Consider the following 14,252-nt stretch of genomic DNA (forward strand, 5'->3'; position numbering starts at 1 on the left):
TCAGATAAAAAAACACTGCACTGACTTCTATCCTATTTCAGTCACTGGAAATAAGAAGGAGGGGACACTGCTGACACAGTTCAGTTTAAGAATGTTTTGTTCATGACCTGAGTACACCTACAATTAATACTCGAAGCACGCAAGGACCAAAATCCAGTCTGGTGGTTGTTGAAAACTTTCACTCATAACACATGGCATATTTTGTCCCATCAGTTTGAAATGTTTTATTTCTAAGCACCAAACGCACTTTGAATCTTCGGAATGCTTAAACTAACAAAATTGTCACTTCGGTACTTAGTAGCACCAAATACAGCTGTTCTATCAGATGCTACTGGTGTTGCACAGTACGCTCTTTAAACTAGCAAAGATGTCACTTTGATTTGGGTTGTTTTTACTTACTTCTTACTTTTGCATGTACTTCCTCCCATTGATATGCTTGGGCAAAAAATAAATAAATAAAATATATTCCTCAACCCTTTAGACTGAAAACTGAACCTTACTTAAATAATTTAGAGCTGACTCATAGGAGTCCTTCCAAGTGTCCATATCTGACAAGCAGGGAGTGAGTGCAGTCTCACTATTGTCATTACCTGGTGTATAACTGCACAGACAACTATGACTTTGACAAAATGACCATATTTGATGCTCTGGGCATTAGATTGGGATGAGTTAAGATGACAGCCTTCTAAAAAGCTGCAATTAAGTTTCACTGATATACAGCAGCCAGTGACTGAAAAGTCAGAAGACCAGAGTGTGTTTTAATGTTTTGCTACACTCCAGATGGTTTGAGAGAAACTACAGGACGCTACAATATCAAACTTTTAAATTAGTTTTGCAATTTCACATTGACTATTGGAGCTTAAATAAGTTAAGTATGACTTAATTCCACAATAAAATGGAATCATTAAATCACACAATTTCCAAAACAACCGAGTTTATTAAAGTAACACTAAATTACTGGAAAAAATGCTAAAAAGGGTGATTACTCCATTTATTTCAAAGTGATGTCACTTGGCTGAAATACTCTCTGGAAACAATTATAGAAAGTGAAATCATTCCTATTTCCTGTTGGCTGCCATTTGAATACTCAGTGATGGATTAAATAACCTGTTTAGATGAATACTTCTTGCAGTGGATCCCTACCGGAGAAAATCAATCCGTCACCACATGCACAGGAAGGAAGCCTGGGCTGGGGAGAGATACTGCTCTTAATGACATGTCTCTGTGTGTCTGGACCAGAGGGGGAAGTAACCGGATATTTAAACAGAGATAAGAGTGTGTGCCAAAGGGGCCGGGATTGGATATGACTGAAACCCCATGGCAACCGTCCGGGGCTATCGGATATGGAAAGGTAAATAGTAATGCAGTCGTAGCATGTTTTAATGTTGTAAATTAAAAGCTCATGTAACATTTATGAGAGGGTGATATATTGGTGGTTACCTTATGCCAAGTTTTCATTAGTGATTTCCTCCATGCTTTTAGCAGCGCACTTGTTTTAAATCAAGATTTGGAACATGCTTTTTTGCTCATCAGGATCTGTAAGCTGAAATCAGATACGATGCATTTCCATGCAAGAGCATTCATTGCCATACGATGACGGGGGAGATGAAAGCATCTTTTATTTAACCCTCAGAAACAAGAGGAAGAAAGAGGATGAAAAACATATATGGTGGTACATCCTGGGAAAGATAGACCTGGAAGAAAAATAAACTTAAACATTGTGTGTTTATTTAGCCAATATCTATGGCAATTTTACCCCACCCCTTATTTTTCTATAGATACACTTTATATACAGATATAATCTACTCCCACATTTCCGAGAGTGGCCTTGAATTCTCTCTGAGAGCAAGTCTGAACTCGCTGTATCCAGCTGTGGGTTAGAAAATACAAGTTACTCACAGCTTAATCACAACTTTTATTGTGACTGCAGTCTCTCTGTTGAAGCTACTGTGAAGAGGAGGAATTTTCTCTTTTTCTTATCTCCTTGTAAAACCAGTGTTTTCGGGAGAGCTGCCCTTTTGATTCATTATCACTGACACCAAAGGTGATATTTATCATTAATGTCTAATACAGTGGTATGCAAAGGTTTAGGCACCCCTGATAATTTTCATGATTTTCCTTCATAAATCATTGGTTGTTTGGATCAGCAATTTCAAATGACCTGAAAACAAAGATTGTTCAACATCATGGTTTAGGGGAAGTATACAAAAAACTATCTCAGAGATTTCAGCTCTCAGTTTCCACTGTGAGGAACATATTGAGGAAATGGAAGACCACAGGGACAGTTCTAGTTAAGGCCGGAAGTGACAGGCCAAGGAAAATCTTAGATAAGCAGAGGCAAAGGATGGTGAGAACAGTCATAGTCAACCCATAGACAAGCTCCAAAGACCTGCAACATCATCTTGCTGCAGATGGTGTCACTGTGCATCGTTAAACTATTAAGCGCACTTTGCACAAGAAGATGCTGTATGGGACAGTAATGCAGACGGAGCCTTTTCTCTGCACATGCCACAAACAGAGTTGTTTGAGGTATGCTAAAGCACATTTGGATAAACAAGCTTAATTTTGGAATAAGGTGCTGTGGACAGATGAAACTAAAATTGAGTTATTTAGACATAACAAGAGGCGGTATGCATGGTGAAAACAGAACACAGCATTCCAAGAGAAACACTTACTAACCACGGAAAAATGTGGTAGCGGTTCCATCATGCTGTGGGGCTGTGTGGCCAGTGCAGGTACTGGGAATCTTGTTAAAGTTGAGGGTCGCATGGATTCCAGTCAGTATCAGCAGATTCTTGAGAACAATGCTCAAGAATCAGTCACAAAGTTGAAGTTGCACCAGGGCTGCATATTTCAACAAGACAACGACCCTAAACACTGCTCAAAATCTACTAAGGCATTCATGCAAAGGAACAAGTACAACGTTCTGGAATGGCCGTCTCAGTCCCCAGGCCTGAATATTATTGAAAATCTAACTTAAAGCGGGCTGTCCATGCTCGGAAACCATCAAACCTGACTGAACTGGAGATGTTTTGTATTTACTTATTTGTAAAGTAAATACCTTCAACCAGAATCCAGACTCTCATTGGAAGCTATAGGAAGTGTTTGAAGGCTGTTATTTCTGCAAAAGGAGGAGCTACTAAATGTTGATGTAATTTTTCTGTTGGGCAGCCCAAATTTATGCACCTGCCTAATTTAGTTTAAGCAACTATTGCACACTTTCTGCAAATCCTATAAACTTCATTTCACTTCTCAAATATCATTGTGTTCATCTGCTGATTGCTGATCCAAACAACCAATGATTTATGAAAGAAAATCATGAAAATTATCTAGGGTGCCCAAACTTTTGATTTCTTGACTGAAAAAAAAAACCCTCATTAAAATGTATTAATAGAGTGGTTGCACCATTTCATAATCTTCCATTTCATAGTCTCAATTGTTTTAGCAAGAACTCTGCTCAGCAGGAACAGTGAGCGAGACAGACTCTGCCAAGGAAAACTGATAGACTGACAAATAAGTTCAACAGTCCTATAAAAAGTCACTTGACATTATCCAACCCTGTGAAAGTACACCCTTACTGGTTCTGTAGGAATTAAGAGGATAAGTAGTAATCAGTGATGCTGTTTGGATGCAATTGATTGGCAGCAAGTCACCACTTAATGAAGAATCCATGTGGCCCCCTTTATAAGATGGCACAATATTGCTCTGAAGGATTCAGGTGTACTCTGTGTTAGCACAATGCCAGAAGCTTCCCAGGAGTGGATGTCTCAACCTGCAAAGTCATACCATGCTATGCTCAGAGTATTTGCAAAAACCCAAAGACCTAAATATCTCTACAAGCCTCAGTTAGCATGTTAAATGTACACTTTGTAACAGTACAATTAGAAAAAAACGAACAAGTATGGCTTGTTTGGAGGTGCAGCCTTATATACACTACACTACCAGTAAACAGTTCAGACACATCTTCTCATTTAATGGTTTTCCTTTATTTTTACTTTCTACAAATATATGAAGCAAGATATATGGAATTATGTAGCAAAGAAAAAAATTATAAGTAACTCTCAATATATTTTATATTTTAGATTCCTGAAAGTACCCTTTGCTTTGTTGACAGTGCTTGTTGTCAGGGTTCATTTGTGTAATTTCTTGCCGTCTTAATGGGTTTGGGACCATCAGTTGTGTTGGGCTGAAGTCAGGTTGGTACAAAGTGGACAGCCCTATTTGACAACTATTATAATTCGTATTAAGGCAAGAACCAGTCAGCTAAGTGAAGAGAAATGACAGTCCATCATTACTTTAAGAACTGAAGGTCAGTCAGTCTGGAAAACTGCTGAAACTTTTAATGTGTCCCCAAGTGCAGCTGACCTAAACCCAGTCGAGATGGTTTGGGAAGAGATGGACCGCAGAGTGGGAGCAAAAGAGCCAACAAGTGCCCAGCATCTCTGGGAACTCCTTGTTGAAAAGCCATTTCAGCTGACGAGCTGATGAAGCTCATCGAGAGAATGCCAAGAGTGTACAAGCAGTAATCAAAGCAAAGGGTGGCTATTTTGAAGAATCTAAAACATAAAACATGTTTTAAGTTTTTTCACACTTTTTTGTTTACTACATAATTCCATATGTGTTCAGTCGTAGTTTTAATGCCTTCCATGACAATCTACAATGTAAAGAAATATCATAAAATAATAAAGAAAAACCATTAAATAAGAACATGTGTCCAAACTTTCAGCTGTTTGGACACATGTTAGTTGATACAAGAACAATCACACAATCAGCTTTTCTCTGATAGTTACACTTGTGGGGACAACAGTCAATAACTCCTGTTTTGGCTGGACATATCTGTATAACTGATAACTGATATCTGAGCCAAGACTTCCTGTTTCATGTACAACTCACTGTTTACAGCCTGACTGTAAAGGCAGATATATCAAAAGAAACTAATAAAAAGTTAAATCATTGTCAGATGATAGTAGTGGTTTCAAGACTGCATTTTAGCCAGTGTGTTCTTTCCCCGTCTACATGCACTCTTTACGTGGATGGGGCCAAAAGACCATCAAATAGAGGCTACAAATAGAAACCAAAAATCTTTTTCCTCATCTTCTTCTGTATATTCATATGCAAAATTTTGTTTATAAACATTAGCTAGGCTTGTCTTCGAAAACAGAAACATGAAAAGTGAAACAAGTGACAAATGTCTAGTTTATTAACCACTACAACGAACATACCTTTGATTATTCTAACGGCCACAAGTAAAGCCTATCAAAAAATATATGAAGCTTATGTGAAAAATGGAAGAGAACAAGTAAAGGTCCAAATGAAGGTTTAAAAAGGGGGAAAGCAACAGTGTGTCATCCCATTTCCCCTTTCAAACTGATCCTTGCACCAGTCGACTTGCTTTATTGTTGTGTCTGCTGGGCCAAATCAGATTCCAGATCAGAAAGACATCTTTAATAGAGCCGTGTGGTGCTGAAGATGCACAAAACATACAGCCTTTCTTCTTTCTAAGTGAGCTGGATCTAAAAGGACATGGACCACACCTTTCCTTCACAGTCTGTGATAAAAATCAAATGTAACTCATACTTTGCCAGAAAGACAAAATGATTTAATTGTAATGCTGTTTGTTCTAGCTTTGCTTATTGTGGAAAATACCCAGATGTTTTCTTAAGTCTCAAGTGTGACTCTGTAGAGTTGGCTGTAATTTTGATATTTTTTACTCTAAAAATCCAGGTCACACTTAACCTGTCAGTGAGGTTTTTGGTGGAGTGTGCATTGAAAACTGATGATGCAGAGCATGGGTTTACAGCCTTACGTGATTTAAATTTGGCCAGTCTCCCATTCAAGGTCATCTTCTCAGTCATGTCCAGACAGCTTTCAGTGCAGCTGCTTTTTCTGGAAGTGATTCGAACCACTTGCACAGTTCTCTCAGCACAAATCTGACACTTGCATAGAAAGCAAAGATCATCTGCTGTTTCAAACTGACTACAATGCATTTTTATGGAGGATCATTGGCTTTTTTCAGTCTTCAGGTGAAAAACCCACAGTTTCCACGCCTCGCAGCAGTGAGTTAAGAGGGAGTCAAAGAGCATTTTCTGTCAACATTTACTGGGTCATGCATAGTGAATTAATCCCCTAGATTGACAATGTCAGTGCCAAGTTCCATTAGATGGGCCTGAGGTATCTGAGGCAGAGCATTCAGAGAAAACTGTTGCATGTCAGCTTTCCGTCTCATGCCTGCACAGAGTGCAGCGAGTTTTTTGGCTGCGCAAATGATCTTCACTCACCAAACAGGCCACTTGCCAAAGTTTTCTCTCAGCAGTTTCTTACACTTCCTGGAGATTAAAATGTTGAAGGAACGCCTTTCTGACATACTGGATAGTATCCAGTGCAGATGTAAAAGTTCAAGGCAACGGGACTTCACTGAGAGAGTTAAAAATAGTCACTGTGTTGAAAATTGTCCAGAGGTGCAGGAGACATTGAACATGAACATGAGATCCACAAAATTTTAATCGAGTAAGGGTTTTGCATTTTACGCATGCCCCGATCATCAAGTTATAGACCCTAGGGCACAAATGTTTGGTATGTCCTAAACAACTTGTTTTTATGATGAGACTTTTTCTCTTTCTTCAGTAGTCAGACAAATCATACAGGAATGTAGACAGAAGCACACAGAATACTTTGAAATGGGGAGCTCTGTACCTTTTACATCTGAATAAAGGGGTCAGGGTATCATGTGTTCAACAGATGGGGTTTGAACCACTATTGCCCCACATACTGCATCCATGTTTCATACACTTCTAAGCATTGGCAAAGCTGCATTCTAACCTCCGTTGGCCATGGAATCAGGTGATGTGCCATAAAAGGATCTGTGGCAACTGGATCCTTTTGGCGTAGACACAGGAATTTTCATTTCAATGATCTTGGGTGTGGTGAGCCAGGAATGCATCCTGTGTAGGAAGTGGGGGAATACACTGTGGATGGATTAGTGCTGAATGATAAGACTTCTTGGTGGGTCACATTAAATTGACAAATACAGAAACTTTGTCTTCAGGTTTGCCCTCTCGTCAGTTTGACTGAGGCTTCTGAAAAATGCGAACCACACAGACTTTGCTTTTAAAGCTGCACCATGTAGCATTCTCACATAACAAATTAGGCCCAAAATATAGTAACCTGTTACAACCTCTGTTAGGGTTACATGTAAGTGTAGCGATGAATGGCATTTATTAACAGTATTATAAAATTTGCAAAAACTAATATTGCTTGAAATTAAGAGGAGGCAGGTGAATGCATGGCAGTACACCTGGAACACAATGCAAGAGATGTATGAAAGAGTTCGGTGGATGTAAAGTATACCAATGGAGTTCTGAACATCAAAACCTCTCAATACTGTACGATGGTTTCTACAAATTGCCGCCATATTGATTTAATGTTCTCTGAGATGCTACAGGGCAGAGGGGCCTTCAGCTTTCAGGCCCCTCTGCTGTGGAACCAGCTCCTAGCTTGGATTCGGGAGACAGACAACCTGTCTACTTTTAAGATTAGGCTTAAGACTTTCCTTATAGTCTTAGGCTTATAGTTAGGAGTGGATCAGGTGACCCTGAATCCACTCGTAGTTATACTTCAGCAGACTTGGGCTGCTTCCCATGATGCATTGAGTGTTTTTCCTTCTCTCACCCTTTTTAACTCACTGTGTGTTTAAACACCACTTTGCATTTAATCATTAGTTATTATTAATCTCCAGCCCTCTTCCACAGCATGTCTATTGTCATTTTCCCGTCCTCTTACCCCCAACCGGTCATGGCAGATGGATGCCCCTCCCTAAGCCTGGTTCTACCGGAGGTTTCTTCTTGTTAAAAGGGAGTTTGTCTTTCCTACTTTTGCCAATGTGCTAGCTCATGGGGTTTTTTCTTATTGTTGATGTTTCTCTGTATTATTGTAGGGTCCTTATCTTACAATATTAAGCACCTTGAGACGACTGTTATTGTGATTTGGCGCTATATAAATAAAACTGAATTGAACTGATATTTTAAAAAAATGCTTGGTATACATTCCCACTTCTGTTATTGTTGAAATTTTACTGTTCACATCTTGACTATTGTGTGATAATCTGCTTGTTCTGCTGAAAAGATTTCAAAACCAGAGCCAGAAGAGTTTTCATTGTTCTACCCATGTGTGTGAATCACACTAATGACTAGCTTGATTAACGGTGGAAGATGATTACAAAAACCAGTTTCTGCTGTTCTTGTAAACTGTGGAAAGATATACGACACCTTTTTCATGATAAACTGGTACACATGGTTCTTGTCATGATTATATATGGAACACTGAATGAGTGCTGGTCAGCTGGTTACACCTTGTCCTAAACACGTTTTAAGATTGCACACAGTCCTGTACTGTCTGGAACATATTACATAATAATATACAACTGACTAAAAGGAGTAGTTAATTCATAAAGTCATTGTATATGTAGGGCTGTATAATCTGCTTGTTAAAATCTCAATTAGAAGAGCGTCCAGGCCAAGAAAGACAGCAGTACAATCATTGGAGTTGTATAAAGTATAGCATATTTAGCACATTTAAAGATTAAGAAGAAGAACTTTCTCCCATTCTTGTTTGATTGAGGATTCTGGCTACTCAACAGTCCTGGGTCTTCCTGTTTTAAAGTAGTTTTTTGGGCATTTTATCCTATTATTATTTGATATCAGAGCAGTGAAGACAGACAGGAAATTGGGCAGAGAGAGAATTGGAAGCCACACAGCAAAGGACCACAGGTCAGACTGCATTCTGGCCGTGTGGTGTATTGCCTCCCACTCACCCACGGAGCTAACTAAACTAGCTCCTGTCCTGGATGTTCTTTGTGGTATTTTTGTTTGATTATGTTGCAGTTGTTTTCTGAACACATGCAGTTTATTTCCATGATACAAGATTTAGAGAATCTTGAGAAAACTCTGTGAGCAAATCTTTAAACATATCTTTATGTATAATGATAATATGTACTGTAGATGATGACATATTCCAATTCTTCACAATTTTACATTATTCTAAAATTTTTCCACAATTTGTAAACACATGTTTTGCAGGTTGCTGAGCCTCTGCCTATCTGCACTTCAGAGAAACTCTTCCACTCCAACATGGTCTTTTTATACCAAAACATGTTACTGGCGCCAAATAACCTAATCAGTTGCAAAATGTTCCTCCACCTGTTTCTGTTCAATACCACTTAGTTTTCCAGTCTTTTTTTGCCCCTGTTCCAACTTTTTTGAAATGCGTTCCTACCACCAAGGTCAAAATGAGCTAAGATTTTTCATGAAATAGTCAAATGTTGTTGTTTTTTTTTTTTACCTTTATCTGAGATTCTTCTCAGACAAAAGTATTCTTCTTGCTGAAAACGACAATGTGTTGATCATTTCATTTTAAAGTGCTTGATGCTTGTGTTTTCCTGCAGAGGAGCCTCAGCGTGTTTTTAATAGTTTTCCCAGACTTCACATAGGATTTATAAGTCTGTGTTTTATCTAATCTTCACTTGAGTAATCAAACAGGTGTTTGGTGTTTAATCTGGCAACCGAACCTCCATTTAACAACTTTTTCCACAGTTTCCCTGCATTGAAACTTCAGCTTCTCTAGTAATGCAACACTATCTCTGCACTGTGCACTCACTGAGAACTGACAACCAGGCAACCATGGCTGAAAGGTCTTTCCGATTCCAGGTTGCAATTTTAGCAGAGTGGGGTTGGGGGCTCATGAGGCACAGCTTGGGAATTACTTTCACAATTGCAAAGTGAAAGCTGTTCTTAGAGGGGTGCAACAAAGACTTCTCTGTCTTGGCCTTGCCTTTTGGCCCAGGAGAAATACTATCTGATGCTACAGCCCCCAAATCCTGCCTCTTGGGCTGATTACGACAGTAGGGCAGGGGTGGCAGAGCGCCTCACCAGTGCCACATCCCAGAGATCCATTGACAATTGTTGCAGTTGGTTTCTTCCATTTACATGTGGTGAACAAACAGGAAAAAAACTAGCTTTTGTAAATTCTTAGTGTCTATGCAAGAACAATGAACTTGTAATTATCCAGTGCATCTCAGCCTGTATATCATTTGCACGTCTATATTCTGTATATATTCTGATTTACTTCCAGTACACTAAAGATACCTAAATCTTGATGAACAAAACCACAGAAAAAGTTTGTAAATGACCATGACCAATGTTGTTTGGGTGACAGACAACCTATGAAAAAACAACACGACAAAATCACAACGGCACTTTGTACCTACTGCCTCCCAAACTTCATCTGACAGCTATAAGTTATTGGTGTTGACTGTAACATGGTGTTTCAAAATCCTAAAAAAATGAGGTCCATAAACAGTCAGATTACATGGTAACAGTGCTGAAACGTGCAATATATGTCATTGGCTCTATTTAATCCAATTAGTAATCCTCAAGAACGCTTTCAAAGACATTACGAGAAGTTGCTCCTAATCACTGTGGAATCTGCAAAGATCCAGCAACACTTCCCCCTCCCTCCCCCGCCTCTTTCCTCCCAGAGCTTTTCCTCTTTCCAAATGTGCAGATGGTAACAGCTGTCTGTTGACAAGCTTGAGAATTTGCAACAACTGGAAAAGCATTTAAATTTCTGCTATCAAAGGTGACCTATGAAATGCCTTCCAGACCCTCCCATTGCAATCAATTTATGGGATTTTGCTTAAGGATATACAAAGTCTAAACTAAATTCCAAACTAAAACATTTTGATATTATTTTCAAATTAAGCCTCTGAGCATGTTAGCATATTTTCAGGATTCCTTCTAGAATGATGATGAAGAACTTGTCTCAACAACCTTGTCCATTGGAACAATTAGTTTCTGTCATCATTATTTAAACTGCTTGTGAACCAGTGTGCGAAACTGTGAAAAATCTTGGAAGTTATGTGTTTTGTGGTCTTTTAGAAAGCAACTGAAAACTAAGGTAATGCTTTTTTCAAAGACACCCTGTTAGGTAGCTAAACTCTGTACCTATGGCAGTTGATCTATTGTGTGCACTGCCTTCTTAATCCACTAGGCTTTATATACACATGCAGATTCAGTAACACATTTTACACATCCACCCAAACATTTGACAAACTGTATTTGAAACCTTTGATTGAAGTGTTATCCAATAACAAAATGAACAATTGGCATAGTGGAGTATATGCATAAAATTGTAATGAATACATTTTATATCCCCTCTTTATTTAAATTACCCCACTTAAACCAACAGGAAATATATTTCAGCTATAAAAAGGACCTTTAACCTGATACTTTTTAATACTTGATACTTTGTAGGATACTGACCGTCCTACTGAGTGCCCATTCACAGTAAAATATTTGGTGCCAACTTATGGTGCCAAAGTACATCTGGGTTGGATGAGAGTGACAACGTGTGACAGCACTCCTGCAACATGCTGAGGAGCAACAAACACACAAGCCAATGGCAGTGGTAGCAGGCTGAAAGCAGTCTCAGGTGTGGTTACGCTTGTCAAAGCTTGACACAGACAACGCTGTCTGCAACATTTGTTGCGTAGGTCACAGTGCCTAAGGCCATTCATGTGGCTTTGTTGGCTGTACTTCATGCACCGACCCTCCTTTATAATAACACCCTAGTCATTACAGTTCACAACATATCACCACACACACAGGGCCTTGGGAGGCAGGTGCATTACCCAGAGGGTAGTGGGCGGGGCTGGTGCAGTGGCCCCAGTCACCACTTCACTGCCATCTGCCCCTCAATTTTTTTTATTTTTTTTTTGCCTGTCCCGTTTGGCTCTTTTGCCATCAGAATTGTTGTCTAAAGGCAAAGAAAGATGCCCAACGGATTTACTTTACCAAATTGACCATCCCAGCCTTGCCATAATGGTCCATTTGATTCACCTTTTATTGTTTATTTTATTTTCACTTACTGAATATGGGACAGACTTGACTGGGGGAAAGAAGGGGAGAAAGAAAGAGGGAAAGAGAAACAGCTGAGAAGAGGGACGGGGGAGAAGGGCAAAAACCAAAAACCAACAGAATGAGCAGAAAAAGAAAAAAGAAGAAGAAAAAAAGAAAAAAAATGCATATATCAATCACCTGGCTCACCTGCTGAGAAAGAAAAAAGAAAACAAGCAGAAGAGAACAAGAGTAATAGAATAAACAACATCACAATGATATATGGGAATATGACAGTAAATACTAAATATTAAACATTATTGTGCAGCACATAAGATCAACAGAACACAGTGTGCTTTGAGGTAGGAGCCAAAAAGGGTGTAGTTTGTGGGTGTGATCACCCGTGTGTACACCTGTGAGCATGGATGCGCTTGTTTTTTTAAAAGGTTCCTTCATGTAATGATCTGCTAGAGGGTGTGGGGGGGGCCACAGCACCGTCCTCCAGGGCATGAAGCAGGTATGGAGGAGATCAAAACTCCAGACATCCAGAGGCCCCCAGAACATGCCCCTCAATTTTTATCTGACCCCTATATAGCTGTTGTTGCAAAAGCAAGAACAGATACATAGAATTGTGTTGTTTGGCAACACAGTATATTTAGATTAAAGTGATGACATCCTGCTTTATTAAATATTGTCGTGGCATCTATCCACTCTGTCTCCCTTTTTAGTTGGTTCTCTTCAAAGTCATGGATGAAAAAAAAGAACAAGGTTACACTGGAGCAAAGAAAAGTCAAAGAAAAGGAGGAGCAAAACACAGAGAGACGGTAGGCAGGCAAGTGAACTTCACCATAACAACACAAGTCTCTCCACCGTCACTTACCTCCTTCCCTCAGCGCACCTCACCCTGCACCCCTCGGTCCTGAATCGCATCCAAATCTTATACATTCACAGGCTGGAGCTAGCCAACTTTCACAGCTGTCACACATTTTCAACAGATTCCACCAGGCCTAGATGAAGCTGGGGAGAAGACATTCCTGTGCCATTACACATTGGTTAAAAGGAATTACCGTTAACATATGATATTGTGGAAGTGGGAAATTTGCCACCCCAACCTTGCCCAAAGCACTCCGGAACTCAGGGTCATGGATTTATTATCTCAGATGGCCCTCGGAGGTCACTGGGGGCTATTTTTTTTCTCTCTCGCTGTTCCGGCAAAAACCCCTGCAGCCCCAAGCGTGCTATTCATTAAGTACACTGCGCTGTGTAGCTTTGTGTGTGTGTTGGAGGGGGGTGTCTAAGATGGGATGATGGGGGTTTGACTTGCAGGAGTGGGAGACACATGTTACTGTTGCTCTACGGGTATTTGTCATAGGAACGGCATGTCTTGTCAGACTGAGAGGCCATTCCCAGCTGTTAGGCTGCAGCACTGAGATGCAGCCTGATCCAATCCCCACAGAGCAACCATGGTCACATAAACAGGATGCCTCTGATGTACAATTGCACAAGTGTGGGTGACCAATCCCAGTTCAGCACAAATTGTTTTTCATAAATGAGTTTGAGGCTGCATCTGCCTGAAACCTCCCAGTTCTTCTTTCTTTGCCTCTTGTATTTTTTTGCTTTGAATATATTGAAAAAGACCTCAGTGTTAAACATTTGAACAAGTTTTCAGTCATTCAGCCAAAACATCCCAAATAAAACAAAAAAGCCAAGACGTACCCATACATGCACAAATATAATACTGCGAATTCTGCTTAAGCCTACAGTGAGGCTAGCAACTCTATGAGGTTGTAATTAGCTCTCCGTACGGTGCTGCTTTGAACTAACAGCTAATTTCAGCATGCTAACAGTGCTTCACAGGGTACTTTATTTGTCAGTGACTTTCCATACTTTCAAGTGATTTAATGTGATGATAGACAAGCTGATAACATTGGGATACCACAAATGTGTGCAGGAAACATCCCAAGTTGCCATCCCGGGAGCAATGCTAAGTCATTAAGTTGCTTTCATTTATACATATGTAACACAAATGTAGCTAAAAGGGATTTAAAGGGAAAATAATTGTAATATAACTGATTAGATGAGAAACTAAACAAAAATAATAATTCAGAATATAAGGTTGAATACAGTCTGAATGTTAGTACAATAACCTTTGCGAAAAGAAAGCGTAAAAAGGTGGGAAAACTGAGTTAATGAAATGGAATAAAATATGTATAAAGAAGTAATGATGGTGAATACAAATAAAACAAAAGTAGTACTGTACGCATGGCTATGTGGTTTAAATAAATAAATGAAAACAAAATAGTCCTGCAGCTTTTTTATTCTTCACAGACCTCTTGTGCCTTTTTCACAAACTTGACACAGTTT

This window comes from Maylandia zebra, linkage group LG2 (assembly GCF_041146795.1).
Source record: "Maylandia zebra isolate NMK-2024a linkage group LG2, Mzebra_GT3a, whole genome shotgun sequence".
NCBI lineage: Eukaryota > Metazoa > Chordata > Actinopteri > Cichliformes > Cichlidae > Maylandia > Maylandia zebra.